The sequence below is a fragment of the Nelumbo nucifera genome, chromosome 4, assembly GCF_055504915.1.
Source record: "Nelumbo nucifera cultivar China Antique chromosome 4, China Antique-T2T, whole genome shotgun sequence".
NCBI lineage: Eukaryota > Viridiplantae > Streptophyta > Magnoliopsida > Proteales > Nelumbonaceae > Nelumbo > Nelumbo nucifera.
In genome coordinates, this window is record NC_142652.1 from 67,532,026 (window position 1) to 67,551,888 (window position 19,863).

The 19,863-nt window shown below is 38.6% G+C and overlaps 1 long non-coding RNA gene across 2 annotated transcripts in view; it reads right to left on the reverse strand.

The window, feature by feature from the left end:
* LOC104585599 (uncharacterized) overlaps positions 1 to 8,966 on the reverse strand; it is a 51,707-nt gene extending 42,741 nt beyond the window's left edge. Inside the window, exons 1-3 of one of the 2 annotated variants that reach the window (XR_002023572.2) lie at positions 8,651 to 8,966; positions 8,136 to 8,288; positions 7,126 to 7,236 (exon numbers count right to left, since the gene is read on the reverse strand). This is a non-coding gene — a long non-coding RNA (uncharacterized LOC104585599). The remainder of the gene's footprint in view (positions 1 to 7,125; positions 7,237 to 8,135; positions 8,289 to 8,650) is intronic. The other variant, XR_733326.3, reaches the window with a different exon arrangement.
* Between the last annotated feature and the right edge of the window lie 10,897 nt (positions 8,967 to 19,863).

Sequence of the window (19,863 nt, forward strand, 5' to 3'; positions counted from 1 at the left end):
AGACCTCGGCACTATAAGACCCAATCGCCTCTATGGCATGGGCGAACTCTAGGAGAGTGGACCATAAGTCACTCCCCCAGCCTAAGAGCTAAAACGCCGAGCTAACGAAGACCTCGGCACCGTGTAAGGCTTAATCGCTTCATCGGCATAGGCTAAGTATTAATACCAAAGGCGCAGGCAGCTCAAGTGTAAATCTTATGATGCATAGCTTGCCCCGATATACAGGTTGGACCCGCTAGAGACAACCAACTTCAACTTAAATAACTCAGGTGCACAAAGGACGGGCATATGCTCACTGTGTCGGTCACCCCAATGTACATTATAAAATCACCCCTACTAAGTACAGGGAGATAGCTCGGGTAACGATAGTTGAGAAACCCCACTTCGGGTGCTTAGCTCTAGCAGGTCGAGTGAAATAGTCACTTCGGAAAAAGAGTAAATAGCACAACACTTAACAGAAAAAAGGAACATTTTCATTACTAAAAAGGAAACCGGGCCTAACTGCCCGAGAGAGTACATCAGTAAAGTAGAAAGAAAAGAGAGAGAACCGAGCTCAGCCGCCCGGGAGCAACCACTTCAAGAGAATCATTTTTCAGAAGAAGAAAAAAACAGAGAGCAACCAGCCTCAAGGCCCCACCTCCTCTACGTCCTCGTCACTCTCCTCCAGGGAGTCGGGCTCCTCCTCCTCTACAGTGTCTGTCATCTCTGGGGCCAGGTCTCTCATTGTTACGCCCTCAAAGTTAAGAACGGAGAACTTCTTCCGGACCAGCCACCGGCAAAGCTTGAACCCCGAGCGGTAGGGCTTCGAGCCATATTCAACCTGGAGGTCGTGGAACTGTGGGGACTCTTTGAAGTCCTCCACCACCTTAGCCCACTCTGCCTCCACCGCTGCATCAAAGTTGCGGGTCTTCTCGTGGAGCGTGGACTCCAAGCTCTGAACCTGCTGGTGAAGAAGCTCCCTCTCCGCCACCACCCTCGAAGACTCCTCCCTGTAATGGGCGCTCTCCTCACACAGACGGGAGATCCGTGCTTCCTGTCCCTAACGAGTAGCTCCTGGGCCTCACTCCCCTTTTGAGCCTGGATAAATTCTTTCCGGGCCTGGTCGAGCTCGCGCTGGAGGCTCTGCACGTTTGACCTCTGATTGATGACGTCCTGGGAGTGAATAACAATCTGACAGGCCATGGCGTGGATGGCGGAGTTCAGCTGCTAATAGAAAGCCAAAGTAAGAAAGGGGGAAGAGAGAAAAGAGAAGGGAGGAAGAAAAAGGGAAGAAGCAGGCACTTACCACCATGTAGTGAGTTGAGGCTAGCTTGGCAAGCTCCCTATGGTGCATCCCGGCCCAGCTCACAACCTCATCATGAGTGATCGCCCGCCGGCTCCTTCGCGAGGCCACGAGGAAGTTGGTGACGCTTTCGTCCCTTCCCTCGGTAGGAAACTGCGGGAAGACAATGGGGCCGAACTACGCAGCTGAAGGGTACTGCTCCTGGGGTGGGACCTCTTCTTCTTCGCCACCTCCCATGGCTACTTCCTCAAAGGGCACAGGTGGGACCTCCAGTGGTGGAACAAAGGCCAGATCCGCAGCCTCGAACTCGGCGGCTCCAGAAGTGGACGCCTGGTTGGGGTGCAACCTCTTCGCCCTGCACTTCTGGTTGCTCGAAAAAAGGCGACGTGCATCCACACCAGACATGTCGGCTGCAAGAATCACAAAGCATTAGTCCAACTCGAAAAAAAAAAAAAAAAAACAAAAAAAGAAAAAATGACATAAGGGTGACCTACCGCGGCTCAAGCCGGCCTGCACGAGCTTGTCCTCAGCCAAGTAGTCCCAACAAAGGAAGCCTACCCCGCCCAAGACTGCAGCGTTTCCCGAACTTCCGGGTTCAACTCAACGCCCGGATCCTAAATGGCGGCCCTCCAGTGGGTCGGAAAGGGCCCACCCTTTGGGGTTGCAAACTACAAAGTAACCCCGCTTCCAGGCTGGGATCCAATTTGGCAGATCGTGGAGGAGCATGAAGCCAAGACGAGGGGAAAAGTAATATGCACGCCTCTCTAGAGGGGCTCCGGGGGAGGCATTCTTAATTGAAAGGATAGTGGCAAAGATGTCAAGGGAAAGAGGAAGACAATACTCGAAAAACAAAGAAATTGTCCAAACCACATTCCGGATTGAGTTCGGATGGATTTGGTCTATGGTGACATTGAAATGGGTAAGAACTCCACTATCAAAGGATGTAGAGGGAGTCGGAGACCAGCCACGAGCTGCTCCTCAAAGACCACGATTTCATCGTGGCCATGTCCCTAGGGATAGTTACAGGATGGGAGGCTGTAGATGAGATCCCTGGGGAGGTTATAGTAAGAGACTAGGGCCCGAAGCCTCTCCATTGACATGGAGGAAGGGCCAAAACTATCAGGCTCCCAACCCCGGGAAGTGGAAGCCACGTTACCAAAGGCCTCACGAAATTCCAGAGCCTGCCCTTCAGGGAACCCCCAAGCTCCCCCCGAGCTCGAGGGGACCTCACCCTGATTACCATCTCAGGAAAAGCCACCATAGTGCAGATACCCAGACATTGTTTGGACAGAATAGAGGACTCACCAGAAAAGTGAACCGAGAAAGTGACGAAAATAGAGGGAGCTCGAGCAAATAAGGCAAAGGCGCGACCTCAAACTGAAAGCAAGGCAAGTTGGCATAAAGAAAATGAGACCTGGGGCCCTCCTATTTATAGCCGTTGTGCCAGAAAAACCAACGGTCTCGATCAAAGCAGATCCGACGGCCTACAATAACGCTAGCTGCACACCCTTTGAAACTGAAGTAAAGACGATTGCACGTCTTCCCAAATTGAATGCAGTTTGGTGCGTTTTTTGGCGCCCAAAAAATCCAGAAATTGTCTGACACCCGCGCGTATACATCATGCGAATGGTCAACCTAGTTTAATTACGGGTCAAATCCACCCGTCACTTCATGAACTCCCCACGCTAGGGTAAGACCCTTAGCCCGAGGAGTGGGGGGCAATTGATATAGGATGATTTGACCCGACCTCCTAACCAGGTGACACGTGGACATGACTCAGCGTAAGTGACAGCTCAGCATGACAACTTGGCCACAACTTGGCATAATGAACTCGCTGAAACCCCAGTAGAACAGCTTGCTGCAAGGCATCTCGCTTTGGAGCTCGCTACGAAGGAGTTCGCTACAAGGGAGCTCGCTACAAAGGAGCTCGCCATTGAGTGACCCGAAGTCTTCGAGAAACTTCTTATCCGATAGGACCGTGCTTGTCAGACTGCTCCCACATCTCTTGTCCGGTGGCGCAGCACCTGCAAGTCCAGAGGACTGCGCCCACGTCTCACGTCAGGCGGTGTCGTGCATGCCAGCTTTGCATAACGTCTCTCAAGTGACAAGACCGTACCCTGTGACGGATACCTACACCAATCAAATCAGCCTAACGAATAACGGCTGTATTAGAGAATCAAAGGCGGTTACACCTGATTTGGCAGTGCATTAATATATAAGGGCACTGACCCCCAAGGAAGAAGGTAATTGATTTTTTGGTAATTGAGTAGTGCGCATCACCACTCTTAGGTCGTCATTACTCTCTCAACTTTTCACTGAGTTCTAACTTAAGCATCGGAGTGTTCCCGCCGGGCGAGCTCCTCGGGAATCCTTCATCTTCTCCTTCTCAGGTGTTGTCCGTTGCCAGCTATGAGCGAGGCCCCTTGCCAGGTAGGAGTGACCAAATCGCACTACATCAGGTAGGTTGGGCAAATTTTCAAAAAATTTCTCTCTCTCTATCTGGGAATCATATTCCCTGTTTTAGAAAATCTGCATTTTCAAGGATCAATCTTGAACCAAGAACCAATCCAAATCTAAAACCAAAAGGGAGGAGAGGGATATACCTGATACAGAGTAGCAGTAACTCCCAATGATGGTGTTCACGCCCAAAGAAATCTCCAAAGACTACTCCCACTGAAGATGACACAGTGTAGGGTGGAGCAGAATCAGCAGTGTTCTTCCCAAGAACCGAATCCTTCAGCAATAATTCGATGGAGGCTGTGAGCACGACTTCAGATCAACCTTTCTCCAAAGACTGATATCAAAAACCTTTCTTGATCGCTCTTACAAGAATGGAGATTGAACCGGCAATTGGCAGCAATTGGAGGAGAACGCAGGGAGAAGATGGCACAGTCACACTGTTGTTGTCTTCTCTTTGTGTGATCTAAGATCTGATGTTTGGGGATTTTGAGATGTGTAGAATGGTTCGCCCCCTCCTCCTTTTATAGCCTTAAAGAGAGCTCATAATCTCATTATGAGTTTCCCAATCCAAATCTATATTTGGATCAGGAGTTCTCTTTAAGAGATAAGGATAAGCCCTTATCTTATCTGCATATTAGATCAGCCCTCCTAATCTTACTAGGAACGTTCCAGATCCAAATCTCTATTTCGATCTAGACTCTCTAAGTGGATAGGGATAACTCCCTATCCTATCTGTTGATCCAAATCCCAGATCCGCCCCTTCTTTAACTAATCAAATTAGACCAGTCCAAAATGGGCTTTAGGCCCAATAAGTCTATGTGCTCATTAACTTTCCAAACTTTTGCCCAGTTGGGCTTCTTTGTATGGCGTGGGACCCAAACATTGATCTACAAATCAGCCACATGCATTCAGCCTAGCCTCTGTTACAAGGTCTGGTTGAATTCATTGTTATGAGCAGTGAACCCCTGAGCCCATCACCATGGGCTCTTAATGGGCCCAACACTTACACTAAGTGGTCCTTGGGCCAAGCCACCTTATAAAAACCCAAGGACTATGGGCAGATGCAAGATTAGTCCATCAAGTATTAACCTCAATGGTCTTACACTTAACCTCTCAGCCCATAATGATCAAACACTGCCCGACAAGAGAGGACCTCTCCCTCGACTGCAAGGAACAACGTTGCACTCTCAACTCACATGGATCTCGATAATTAAAACATTTTTGCAAACATTTTGAAACCATAATATATATAGTTCTCTATATATCTTCAAACAATATGTAAAAATTATCAAAAGAATCAAATCAATAATAAAACACTATTATGATCTTAGCTAGAAGTATGTAAATAAACATATGTATATGAAAAGGAGGTAATCCAAGGAATGCTACAGCCTTGTGCATCTTCCAAGCTCTTCAAGTTTGCATGCCTTTTCATCAACCAGCAATCCTTCTTTAAAACTTTCTTTATCACTACCTTGCACCATCCATAATCATGTTTTTCTTTCCACAACTTTTTTCGGGTCATCAATGATAAATAGACCTTTAGCTACAACTTCATTCTTATCTTTTCCCGGAATTAAGAGATTAACTTGGGCTAAAGACTACACATGATAATCAGTTCTTATTGCCAATCTTGAAGATGATCTTTGACATTCTAGGGTCTGCAAGAAGGCATCTCCCATTAATAGTCCACACCCTATTCCTTTGGTACTATTCCTAATGGTACTTGCTCCCATTTTCCATAAATCCAGGGCTAGGGAGTTGGGTTTCATGGCTATATAAAGACTTCCTCCAATTTAAACTTTTTTTGAGAGTGGCAAAAAAATAATTCTTGTCTAATTGCCTGTAGTTCTGAAATATCCATCATGTTTTGGGAAACTATGGTCTAAGGCCATGTTGTACACTATCTCTATAAATAATTCCCCCAATAATAACTATTGAGATTAATATGCACTTGAATTGGTGCAAATACCCTGGGGTAATATAAATCCATAAAAATTGGTTAAAACCAGTTTCCGCCAATCCAATAAATGAGTTCAATACACACATCTAAGTCACATCCAATGAATGAACACGAATAGTGTGTGAAATACATCAATACATAAATTCTGTGTATTTCTTCAATCTTGTCGGGTACACCACATTCAAGAGTTGACCCTTCAAGCATTTCATAGCAACAATTCAATTCAGATGAGTCAGACCAATTCCATTAATAAATCATGTATTCCCTTTTTTTGACTAATTATCTGTCCAATGCTCCTGATAAAATTAGTATCAAATGCACCTAAAGAAATATATCTTCAAACAATAGTGCATAAAATAAAAATGTTTTCCAGCTACAGATAAAATACAAAATTAAACAGTTTTTTATGGAACTAGTCATTGCCTTAAAATAGTTCTCTACTTCTCTTATAAAAGACGATACTTTTGTTTTTAACTGAATAGTTGTTTTGCTTGTAAAGAGTGGTACACCCTTCAATGGAACAAGAGATATTCAACTGAAATGTTATTATAGCATAAGAAAAATGATATACAAACAAATTAACCCTCTTACAAATGGAAGATGCAAAAGCAAGCAAAAATAAAAATTCTAGTTCAATAGAGGAGAAATTAAAGGTCGTCTTGCATATTATAAAGTGAAAAAAGTATGAGGTAAACGCATAAGTATCCCATCCACAACATATACTTACTTGCCACTACTCTATCAGAAATAGAGAAGTAGATGAATACCTTAGCTACAATTGAACATGATGCTTGTTTTGTCAATGAACCATTAGTGTTAACAAAATCAAAATTATGTCAAATCATTCTGAGAAATCACAATATTATTCAAAAGTTTTATCTAAGAGTAAGTAGACCAAATAACAAAATGGAGATTTAAACTTTCCTTTGTGGTCCAGTGGCCTTGTGAACAGGAAGGATGTCAATCTCTTCCTCTGTCATTGAAGGGACTGAATTCTCATGTAATCAATCTAGACCATCTACCATACAGGACATGGGAAAAGGACCCCTACATGGTTAAATAGGGATGTTGCTTAGACAATCTCACCCAATGCTGCCATTTGGGGGCGTTTTTTTTTTTTTGGATTTTGAAAGGGGGAAAGTTGGTCAATAGGATTTTGGTTCCCATTGACCAAGAATTAATCCCATGTTCTTTTTTCAGATTTATGTGGGGACCAAGGAAAATTTATTTTTCTGGGTACCACTTACCTGGGTAAGTGATACTCATCTCCTAGGTGGGTAAATAACTTTCCCACCTAGGGGGAAAGTTGTCAACACTTGAATGGGACAAAAATGCCCTTTTTAATAATGAATTTTTATGACTAAAATGGTCATTGCCTTATTTACATGACAAATGAAAGAACACGGGTAAATACACTTACCCAAATAAATAACTTATCGAGAAGCGAACGAGGCCTTGGAGGAATCATATATAATGTCATCTGGACTGTCCATCATATAATGTGCCACTGACTTTGGTCTTCTGTTTCTCCCTGCATTTTGACAGTCATTACCCTACTTATATCAGTGTTTTGTTTTTCCCCAAAAAGCCATTCAAGAGTATGAATTTCTTTTTGTTGCCACATGGAAGAATGTTGACTCGTGTAAACTTCTTCCCCTTGTTTCTGCCACATGGAAATTTCAAGCTGACCACCAAACAAGGGGGCCCTCTGGGTCTTCCATCTTTTGACACCGAACCCAAAGTCAAGGTTCTACACCAACCTTATAATATTCAAGTTCCCCAATTAATAACAAAGGCATGTTTTTAAAGTGATAAAGAGCTTTGATCTCTCTTACTGCCATGTTCCTTCAGTAGTTGTTAAAACATCCATATAGTTGGGATTCCTTAAGATTGGCAGCACCAATGGTTTATCCATATCAGCTTCAACCTTACAATCTATCTTGGGACACATCTATCTATTCTCTCTTTTATTTTCAAAATTTATATTAATTCCCCACATTGCCTAAACTCTTTGCTTCCTTAGTTTTAGCATTGGTTGCTTAAGAACTACAAATTTATTGGTATTTTTTATACACAGCTCTTTTTTAATAAGTAACCATTAGATTTATTAATAAAAGCAGTAAAAAATATATACAAAGTTTACATACACCTTTTAGAAGGACAGTCTTTGCTACCTCTCTGCCCTTACACTTAACTTACAATTGAGCCCAAAAGACACTGATCCCTGCCCAGCCCCTTTTTTCTAAAGCACCATCCATACAATTTGTCGACCTTATATACACCTTTCTTAAGCATGAGATTTATTATATAGTATCTACCCTTTGCATTTCGGGAAGCAAAATGATTTGAAATCCTAATGACTCAACAAAGATTGAAAAACTTTTCTAAATCAAAGGAAAGAATGATGGAATGACAAACTATAAGTACTACCTCTTAGAGTCTCCTCAGCAATCGGTGCAGAATCATGATAGTAGTCAGGAGGTGTTTCCAGATAACTTACTGCAAGGCCAACGGTCCCCAAGTCAAAAACAACAATAATGGAACCTGGTTCTACCTTTGTTGTGTTCCAAACTGCCCCAATACCTAAAAATAAAGATATATTTATTTGGATTACATAGGGAAGATGACTCATCAAAAAATGGATTTCGAAATATATTGATTTTTAGAACCAATGTGCTCTTCAGTCAAATAAAACTAAAACAGTTATTTACAATCAGGAAAAAAAAATCTTACGGTCCAAAAGTGGCTTACTAATACAATCATTTTGACCAAATGACAGAAGTAATTTTTGGTTTTGTGAAAAAACAAGGCTTAAATAGTATGATGAAACATTGATCTAATTTGGATATCGATTGGCATATGAAACCAGAAAAAAAAACCCTAAATAATTGGTCATGTTTGAGGGAATAAAGGAAATAAGAAGTGATTTGCTGTTATAATCTTACCGCAACTTGTTTCGCAAGAAAGAGAAACTGTGAAATTGTTCACAGCTATTTTCTTCTCCACAGGTACAAGGTAAAAAGTTATTACACAAGGGTTTGTTGAGATAGAAAGATAGAGGGAGACCGTGGGATAGAGAGATTGTGAGAAAGAGAAAGAAATGGGATTTGTTGAGAGAGTAGATAGTGAAAGTGGGGTTCATTGTAAGTTTTCCACAATAGAGTGAAAGAGGCAAAACATAGAGGGACTGCGCGCGAAGAGGAAATTTGATGGAAAGGGATAAGCCTAGGGGTGATAATGGACCGGGCCCGGCCGAGTTTTGCACCTATGATAAGGGCCATGGCTTAAGGCCAGGCCAAGTTCTAGGCTTGAAACCAATGTTTTAAAAACTCACCTGGAGGCCGAACTATTTTTGCCTCTGGATTATGGGTCGGTTCAACCATCCTTGTCTAATGGGTTAAACTGTTCCATGTCACATTTTACATATTTAATTATATATATATATATATATATATATATATATATATGTGTGTAAACACAAATTTTATTAATAAATAATATATAATTATATTTTTTATTTGTAAAAAAAATCACCTCAATCAGACATTAGAGCACAAAGTTATGGCCTCTAGAAGTTTGCATACATGTTTAATGTCAACCTGTAGCTCGGTCACCGAGTCGAATGAGTCAATGGTCCAACCATTTGGGTTGGACAGTTTTTTATCTTGGTCAAGGTTTTTGACAAAATTCTAGGTTTTACTAAAACTATACCCAGAATTATGACCGGGTAACATTTCAAATAGTTCATCCGGCCGAATCAATGATGTGTGTGTACATTATCTATAATATACATATTGAAATATATGCAGGTTGGATCGGGTCCAAGGCAAGCTTAAAGTACTAGGCTTAGACCTAGGTATAAAATTTGTGGCTTTAATGAGGGTTGGAGCCCTAACTGAGGCCTGAACACAAAACCTAGGTCTAAGCAAGAAATTTTCCAAATGGCTAAATGATCACCCTTATTTCAAGCATGGTATATGGCACTAAATACCCCTCTTTCTTTTAAGCACAATTTTTGCTTGCTAGTAGGCTAGTAGCTCTCAATTTTCCAGTACTATGAACGATTTAACCCTTCCAAGTCAAACAAGTCATTAACCCCTCTTATCAGTAATATATAATGTTCAAAGAATCAGGATCATGCATTAAACTAGAAAAAGGAGAAGATCATGGGTTAATGGTTCAACCAGCAAGGCTGATCAACGATGGCATAATATATATACATAGGTAAGCATTAATTATATACAGAATAATATATAATATATTCATAATAATATTACAAAAAAAATCAAATGGTTATACAAATGTTCATTGGTTCCTAGGTTGGACCAGTTAGGTGGATTATTTTGGCCTTTTTTTTTTGGAGAAAATAGGGTTAGGGGTATGATCAAATGGGGTAAGGGTCCGGTCATGGTTTAATAATAGTTTGATTGGCCAGTTTGGTGCAACTTTCTATATATAGGTCCAATTTATATTTTGTTTTAGTTTTTCACCTGTTATAAATAAAAAGACGAAAAATTACATCTTGAGGCAAAAAGCATTTTTTGGTAAAATGGGTGAGTAAAGGTGCCTTTGGCCCGTGGAGTGCATAGAATTATTAATTAAATAAGTATGAATTTATTAATAAGTACTTAATTATTAATTAATATTCATTTATCTATATTCTATAACTATTACTTTATTAATACTTTATTTAAGAAATTAGGTAATTTAGTTTAATTGTAAATATTATTTTTCATTAAAAATTAACTATTATTAATTGATTCATTAATTATGAAGGGTTAGTCATATTTATTTATTATTTTATATTAATTATTAATTTATATAAATAATTGAATTAATTTTTTGTTACTAGTTTTAATTAATTAAGTAATAGTTAATATTTATTTATTTATATTTTAGAAAATTATTATCTTTTATTAATGTTCTTATGAAATTATTAATAATTTATTTTCTAGTTTAAGTATTATTAAATACCAATCATTAATTATTATTGTTATTCATTAGCAATGAACTAATAATTTGTTAATTATTAACCATACTTATTTATTTTAATATTTTTTATTATTATTAGCAAATAATGAATAATGAATGTTTTTAATTAATATTATATGTTTATCATTTATTATTTCCCATGCATTACATTAAATTTTAATCGTTTTAGTAATTTTTTATATGCTTATTAATTTTTATCTATTTACTAAATATTTTTAAATTAATTAGTTTTTAATATATTTATTATTTTATAATAATTGTATAATATTTTCAAATAAATGTATAACTACAAATAACTAAAATCCGTGGCTATAGCAACAAATGTATAGCTACAAATGACCGTAGCTAAAGATGAACTTCATAGTTTTAGCTACGGATAACTGAAATCCATGGCTATAGTTGTAAATAGCTTTTACCCACAGAGAAAAAGTTCTATAGCCATGAACCAAATGACCGTAGCTACATGTTAACTTCTGCTATCGTAACGTTTTACTACGAATACCTTAAACTGTGGCTATAAATATCTTTGCATGTAGCTGGGGTCCATCTTTTTGCCACGGACATGAAGTTATCTGTGGTTATGTATCATGTTTTAGCTACGGTTTTTATAACTGTAGTTAAAGTACAGTAGATGTAGCCTCATTTTCTTGTGCTGCGGTAGGCTTTTGAATGTGGATATAGGTGTCACACCCCAAGCTCATGCACACATCTTGCATGCTAGCCTAGATTCTAGGGTCAGCCCCCTCTTTTGAATGAATTAGCACGTCCATTTTAGAGTGTTTGAGATTAAGAATGGAAAAGCAACAAAAAAAGAATAAATTGCAAAAATGATAAAAAAAATGGTAAAAAGATTAAAAATAAAGGGGAAAATCCAAAACAAAAACAAAAAAAATGCAAAATACAAAAAAGGGAAAGTCAAAATAAAAAACGGAAAAATACAAAAAAGGAAAAATATAAAATATAAAAATGGGAAAATCCAAAATAAAAAAGTGAAAAAAATATAAAAAAGGAAAATGAGGAACTACAAAAAAATAAAAAACATAAAAAAGGGGAAATCTAAAAATAAAAAAAATATATGAAAAAAGTGGAGTTGAAGAAGAAACCAAAAAATGGAAAGTATATATATAATGGGAAAATTGAAATTAAAAAAAAAGAAGGTAGAAAGGGTTCACAATTATTTATAGAATGAGAAAAGGAATCAAAATCAAAAGAAAAAAAATATATAAATAAATAATGAAAAAGAAGAATACAAAATTTAAAGTGAGAGTAAAAGAAGGGGAGTAGGAAAATAGAAGAAATTCTCTAAGAAACCTAACGTCCTTTGAACAAGTGAAATAATAATAATAATAATAATAATAATAATAATAATAATAATAATAATAATAATAATAAAAAATAGATAAATAAAATAAAATAAAAACAAAAATAATAATAAAAAATAAAAGCAAATAGGAAAAATAAAATAATGGTGGATAAAAACCATGAGAAAGCACCATAAAAAGTCAAAGGAAAATATATATGATAAAAGATCAATAAGTCAAAAAGAAGGAAGAGTCAAGAAAAATGAAAAAAGAAAAAATGATAACATCATATTAAAAATCACAAACAAAAATAAAAAATAAATATAAAAGAAAACAAAAGTCAAACAAAGAAAAAAAAATAAAAAACTCAAATAATAATAATTTAATAAGAAAAGCAAATAAAGAGAAAACAATAAAAAAATAATAAGAAAACAATAATAAAGAATCAAATCTCTTTTGCATGCTTTGGTTATAATTGTAAGATTAAACTTCTCTGAGTTCTTGATTGAAACCGATGTGCTAGTTATTACCATGTTTATTTTTCCTCTTAAATTCCATAGGATGAGAAACAAGAAGAATATTCTTGGTTTTTTTTTTTAAATTACGTTAATTTGAACCAGATTCACCCCCCCCTCCCTTCCTCAGTTTTGGTGTTTTAGGAATATTACCCTAATTTCTGTTTGCACAATAAAGGTTCACCTTGTTTTCATCGCACTGCATTTTGCATTCGTTCAACCTAATCGGCTATAGCAGCATTAGCATCTTTTCCAGCCATAGGGCGATCTTGAATCATCTTCCTAAATTGACTAATTTACCAATGGTATTCCCATGGATTTGCTTTCAATAGTGGTTTTGACCCATCCATTAATCACCCTACCTACCACCCCTAGTTAGTCCATTCCCATTCTAACACAACCAAGGTCTAGTAAGTCAATTCATCACACTCAGCTCCTTAACTCCCCAACTTTCCAGCATTACCCTAGGAATCTTTAATTAGATAGCCAGCTCATAACAGCCTACCCTCTTCGTAGGTGGGCCGGTCCACACCCAGCTTCATGCATGTTTCTTGATCTGCCCAAGTTTTCACCCCAACCAGTTTCAAACTAGGTGCAAATCAGTTTTTCATTGTTTTTTCGATGTTTTGTCGGCATTGCATGGTTTTTACATAATTTTTTGCATTCTACATCATTCCATCTTAGTTTCCTTAAAGCAAGGCTCCCACCACATAGCTCCTACCTATTTCCTCACTCCCTTTACTAAATCATTTAATTTAAAAAGGGAAAATCAAGTCAACGTTGCAATAATAAAACAATAGGGGTTTCTTCACGACCAAGGCATCCAGTTCTAAAAAAAGGTTAAGACACTAGACTCAAAGAGTATCATACCATCAAGGTCAAACAGCCCCAAAGAGATAGATCCGCTACGGCCAAGACCATTCCAAAACCGCTTTCTCGAGGGTTCAAATCAAGTATATTTCGTGATTATCACAAGATGTTAGGACCTCATATTGATCAATGTCTTCCTCTTCGATTCGTAATACAGAATCTTGTTGACAGTGGAGCTTCTCTACATTAGCATCTGTTAGACAGTGTATGTTGTTAACTCCAATCAGAATGATGTACATTATGACATTTAATGTAAATGAATAAAGTACATATTTGATTCATGTTATCATGGTGTGTTTTTGTGTAATACCCTTAAACTGGATACATATGAGACTCGTGTTAGTTTAGAATCTTCACAACCGTTGGATAGACCTGGGGAGATTTATCCTACCAAGGCTGACACTGATGTGCCGCCAAGTTGGTTGGAGTGGCTTATCTCAGCTGCTAAGGTGAAACTTGAGGTACATGCAATGTGGGTTTTCTTGAAACCCTAAACCAGACCAGAATTCCAGTATTGCCCTGGACCTTGGAGATTGATGGGCAAAACTGGAATGTTACACCTGACCCCTAGACTCGATTATGATATTGCACTAGGTGTCGTATTGGGTTGTTTTTGATATGTCAAAAAATGAGATCCTTAGAAGGGGTCAAAACCTAGGTATCTTGGGACAGTCCGAGAATTCATCTGAGTGGGTGATCATAGTGACAGGATCAACCCCTTTGTCGGACAAAGTGAATGATTGGGGATGCACTCTCTCTAATGGAAAACTGCCGGCAGTTGATTTCAACCGTTGAAATTCGTTTTGAAAAATATATTTATATAGAGATATACATATATATGTTATGGTTTCAAAATGTTTGCAAAAGGTTTTAATTCCCAGGATCCATGTGAGAAGAGAGTGCAGCACTGTTCCTTGCAGCCGAGGGAGAGGTCCTCTATTGTCGGGCAGTGTTTGATCATTATGGGCTGAGAGGTTAAGTGTAAGACCATTGAGGATAATACCTGATGGGCTAATCTTGCATCTGCCACAATCCTTGGATTTTTATAAGGTGGCTTGACCTATGGACCATTTAGTGTAAATGTTGGGCCCATTAAGAGCCCATGGCGATGGACTCGGGGGTTCACTGTTTCCTACAGTGAATTCGGCCAGGCCTTGTAACAGAGGCTGGGCTGAACCCATGTGGCTGATGTGTAGATCAATGTTTGGGTCCCATGCCATTCAAGGATACCCAACTAGGCAGCAATTTGCAAACCCCAGTTCACAACAATCAGATTACATATTCAAGAGAGAAGACAACTCCAGTTGGACTGACGCCATCTTCTGCTCTTGCCTTCTCCTATTGCTGGTGCCATAACCAGTTCGATCTCCACCTGTAGGAGCGATCAAGAAAGGTTCTTGATATCAGTTTTTGTTGAAAAGTTGATCTGTAGTCGTGCTCACACACCCTCCATTGAATTCTTGCTGAAGAGTTCGGTTCTTGCTGAAGAATCACCTGTTGATTCTACTCCACCCTACGCCGTGTCATCTTCAGTGGGAGCAGTCTTTGGCGTTTTCCTTGGGCGTGAACACCTTCATTGGGAGTTACTATTACTCTGTATCAGGTATTTCCCTCTCCTACCTTTTGGTTTTAGATCTGGTCTACTTTAGGGTTCAAGATTAATCCTTGAAAATGCAGTTTTCTAAAATAGGGAATGTGATTCCCACATGGGAGAGAGAGAATTTTTTTAAATTTCACCCAACCTACCTGTAGGGTTCGGTTATCCATATGATGGATCTCTCATCCCTTCAGTGGTATCAGAGTCAGGTTCAAATCTTGAACCAAAAATTGATCAGATCTGAAATTGCACAAATGGGCAGAAGGCGTTCTACCCGATTTGCGCAGATAAGAGTTTTTCTGAGAAATTGGTTCCCAGATTAAGGGCTATTGATCTGAAATTAAATTTTATAAATCTGAATTATATTTAGAATAGTTCTTTATATTTTTCTTGATTTATGGGTTGTTTGTATGGTGAAAATCGCAATCTTGATTGGCGCAGGAAAACTGCGATTTGCAGTTCTTTACATTCTGGTCTGTAATTATTTTTTTTTTTAATTTCTAGACTGAATGCATAGGAATTCGATTTAATGTGGTATTAATAGAAAATTAGGGTTTTTCTATTTTATTTCAATCAAGTTTGAAGTTAATCGCGTAGGAGGAGGAGATTTCAGAGATTAGGGTTTCGCTATCTGCGATTTGCAGTTTGTGAAACTGCAAACTGTAATCTAACATCTATTTTGCAGGTAGCAGATCTGCGAATAGCCCTAGTATTGATTTTTGAATGTCTTTAATCAATAATTTAATTTCATATCAAATCTTGAATTAAAAATCAAACCCTATACCCATTTGAACCAGATTGGACCAAACTGGTTGGACCAAATCTTTGGTTCGATGAGGGCTATTCTCATCCCTAATTTTTCCCTCTTGGGTCAAGGGATTGATAGTTAATTGCAAGATCTAATTCGTCCGACACCTGTAAAGCCTAGTTTTAATGTGTTAAAACTGCTTAAGCCCATTAACCACATAAAAATTATATGGGTCGAACTGCTCTTTGCAATTCAGCCCATATACCTAGATATTATTAATCAATAATATTATGAATTATCATGGGCTTTAATAATGGGTTTTACAGATATCAATTGATTGGATCAATTTTATCCCTACATGTGATGTATGGATGTGTGATCTGCAACGTTTATGGGCCATAAGTACTTGGCCCATGCTGATACGATAGCATCTCTTACGCACACCATGGCTGAATGCACATCATTGCCATGGTGTCCTTAAGATCATTGGACTCCTTTCATGGTGGGCCCTACACCTCCCCTAAGAGGAATCGTGCAGAACCCTAGCCGTTTAGGGCCCACCAAAATCTGGCTTTATGAAAGTCAGTGGGAGCCACTTTGGTTTGACCTAAATTAAACTAGGGCGTAACTTTTGTTCCCCCCTGAAATATGAGTGCATGTGATAAGGAGATTCATATGATGAACTCTCTAAATGCCTTCCATCACTAGCATGAAGATTGGTCCTTCAGTAATGAGGAAACGTACCATAAAAATGGGCTATTCATTTGTTGTTGGATCTGTTGGAATGTTTCATAAGATGATAGGGGCATCACAGACTGATGTGGAAGGGGCCTATCCTAAAATGGAAGACTCTCTCACGATAGCTTGGCGTTCACAAATATGATGGGTGAGCACTCACTGGACAGAAAGGTTTAACCTAAAATGGCAATAAACCTTGTCTGGCAGAGGTCAAAGGGAAAGCTCATACGATGAGTGGATATGATCCTTCACAGAAAGGTGGTGGGGTTATGCAGTTGAAACAGTTGGCTCCATGCACCCTATGTGATTTCCCACATTTCCAGATACATAATTCGTAGTCTCCATCACTAAGATAGGAGGGAAATCTCAAAGATGAACAAATGGGAATGGAACATAGATTAAAAACCATAACTATGTGGATAACGTGAATCAAATTAGGTTGTGGACTACTGTTTGTTTTTTATCAGAAATGCGAAACGGACAATTTGCTAAGCTGTTGGACGACAACAAACTAAAAGGCCCAAACTATGCTGACTGATACTGCAACCTTATGTTGGTTCTTATTTCAGAGAAGTTAGACAAAGTAGCTAAGAATCCTACCCCAGAGCATCCAAGTGATAGGGCTTCTAAGGCCCGTAGGAGGGACTACTAGGAATGGGAAGAGAAAAATTCCCTAGCCCGTTGCTACATCATTGCCTCCTTGGATAATCTGATACAGCGACAATTCAATCAATCAAATTGTCTAAGGATATATTGGATAGTCTGAGAACGATGTATGAAGAGCAGAATCGTTCTACTCGGCATAAGGTCTTGAAGCAGTTCATGACCGCACAGATGTCCAAGAACCAACAGGTTCATGACCATTGTCTTCGGATGATGGGTTATATTAATGAACTTGAGGCTCTTTGATGAGACTAAATAATACCCTATTTTTATCCTCAAATATTCATACTTTTACATTAATTTAGCACTTAATTGGATTCATTACTCTTGTATTTCGATTCAGGGCAAACAAGAAGGCAATTGGAAAAAAACAAGGCAAATCGGATGATTTTGCACAATTTCAGCACCAATCAGTAATTGGGGCATAACTCTCAATTATGGACTCCGATTTGGATATTTCAAGAGGCATCAGAAAGATGAAAGAAAGGCCCAAAACTTTTATGTTTTGGGTTTTGATAGATACGGTCTGCATCAAAGACAAAACTGGGCTCTAAGTTAGAGCAAGTTCGCAGCAAAGCCCATTTTACAGCTGAAGCCCAATTCGTAGAAGAGCCTTGTAGCAGTCCAAGATATTAAGGCAGCCCAACTCAAATTCCAGAGCCTAGAGTCCCAATTTCGAATGTAACATCTAGAAAGAGAGTCTTATTAGATTTAAACTTTGAATGTAATCCTATAAAGATAAGAAGATTGAATTAGATCACTAGATAAGAGATAGGATACGATTAGTTCAAAACAGATCAGGACTTGAAGTTAATCTCCTAGAAGGAGTTGGAGAGAGCCCTCTCCCTCAGCTATATAAAGAGGGGGGCGGACCAGCTCTAGGCATCACTCAATCCAAGGATCCAAAAGATCATCAAGCAACTCAAGCTACCAAGAGAGCAGTTCGGCCACTGAGAAGCAGAGCATGGAGAGTTCGAAGATCATGAGCAGCTAAGCTTTTCTTTTCTGGTTCAAGGGGGGAGGTTCGATTGTGCCATTGTGAGGTTTTGTATTTCATTTAAGATCTTGCTTTTTAATTCAAATATTCATTGGTTCTTGTGCATATTTTCATTGGATGTTAATGTTAATTAGTCTGAGAAATTAATTAATGTTGATTTTCCTACTGCTATCCATGGTTCAGTGATCCGTAATTGTCACGAATAGTGGTACAAGTAGCAATTAGGTTAATATCTTTCTGGGTCAATTGTTCATGACAGCCTTTGACCAATGTATTGACATGTTTTAACCTAAAAGGAATCGATGGAACAATATTTGATAATTGCAGCTATCTCAATTGTTGTTATCTTGGTTTAACTGTTTTCACAAAGCTTAATGTTATCACTAGTTAATATGGAATGCTAGCGTACCCAGTTAAGTAGTGATAAGTGTTGATCGAATGCTGGGTTTGGTCAGATGAATTAGGAAAACACGAGGTTTATTATGGCTATCCTAATAAATCTAAGGTTAAATGCTTGAATTGCAAGACTACCAGAGTCTACCTATGATCGATGGTCAAGTGACTAACCTGAACCCTTGAACCAGAATGCGATAAGACTGATTTCTCTTGTTTGTTTAGTTTGCTATTACTCTCTGTTAATTTCAGTTATTTAATTTTCCCACTTAGTGATAATATTCATTCGGGTGAGAGATTATTGTTTAGCTCTCAGTGGGATTCGACCTAGTACCACTTTTACTGCAAACATTTTATTGTGGGACTAGCATTAATTTTGAGGGCTTCGACAACCTGTCACTCTTGGATCCGGGGCTTGACCATGTCATGAAGGTGGATGCCATCCTAAACTCTTTGCCTCCTTCTTTCAATCAGTTCATCATGAATTATAACATGAACAAGCTAAATGTTAGCATTAAGGAACTTATCATTATGTTGCAAAGGGCCGAAGAACTAATAAAGAATGATGAGCCCATTGCTATGCTTGTTGAAACCGGAAAATCGGGCAAGAAGAAGAGGAAGACAAAGAGAAAGCCTCAGAAAAAAACTACTAAGTCTAAGAAGTAGAAGAAAGGCAGGGCATCAGATGCTTGTCACTTCTGCAAGCAACCGACCACTAGAAGAGGAACTGTCCTCAGTACCTGGAATCCAAGAAACAAGGTAATTTCGAATCCTATGTCATAGAAACCAATTTGTTGGTAACTTTTGCTTCCTAGTGTATTGACTATGGGGTTTCGACTCTTGCGTGTAACTCACTGCAGGGGTTCAGGATAAGCAGCAGACTGAGTGACGGAGAAGTAACTCTTTACTTGGGGACTTCTGCAAGTGTTGCAGCTACAACTATAGAAACTGTAGAGTTAATTTTTAGATAATGAACTATTGTACTGAAATATTTTCTTTATGTACAGAATTTGAGAAGAAATTTGATTTTTGTTTCAAAATTCTGTGCGGATGGATATTCTGTTCTTTTTAGTAATACGATTCATATCAAAAGAAATAACAAATTCCTCGCATACAGAGAACTTGAGATTGGTCTCTATGCTCTTCGTCCTTCTATGGAAACTAACATAAGGAAACTACGTCGGGCGGCATCCCAAGAAAAGAACCCGTGATACAGTTAATCCCATGTGTCTGTGGTATTACCGACTTTGCCATATTAACATAGATCATATCACAAGGTTGGTAAAAGATGGTCCTTTGGATATCTAACTGTAGAAGATCTTCCAACTTGTGAACCTTGCATTC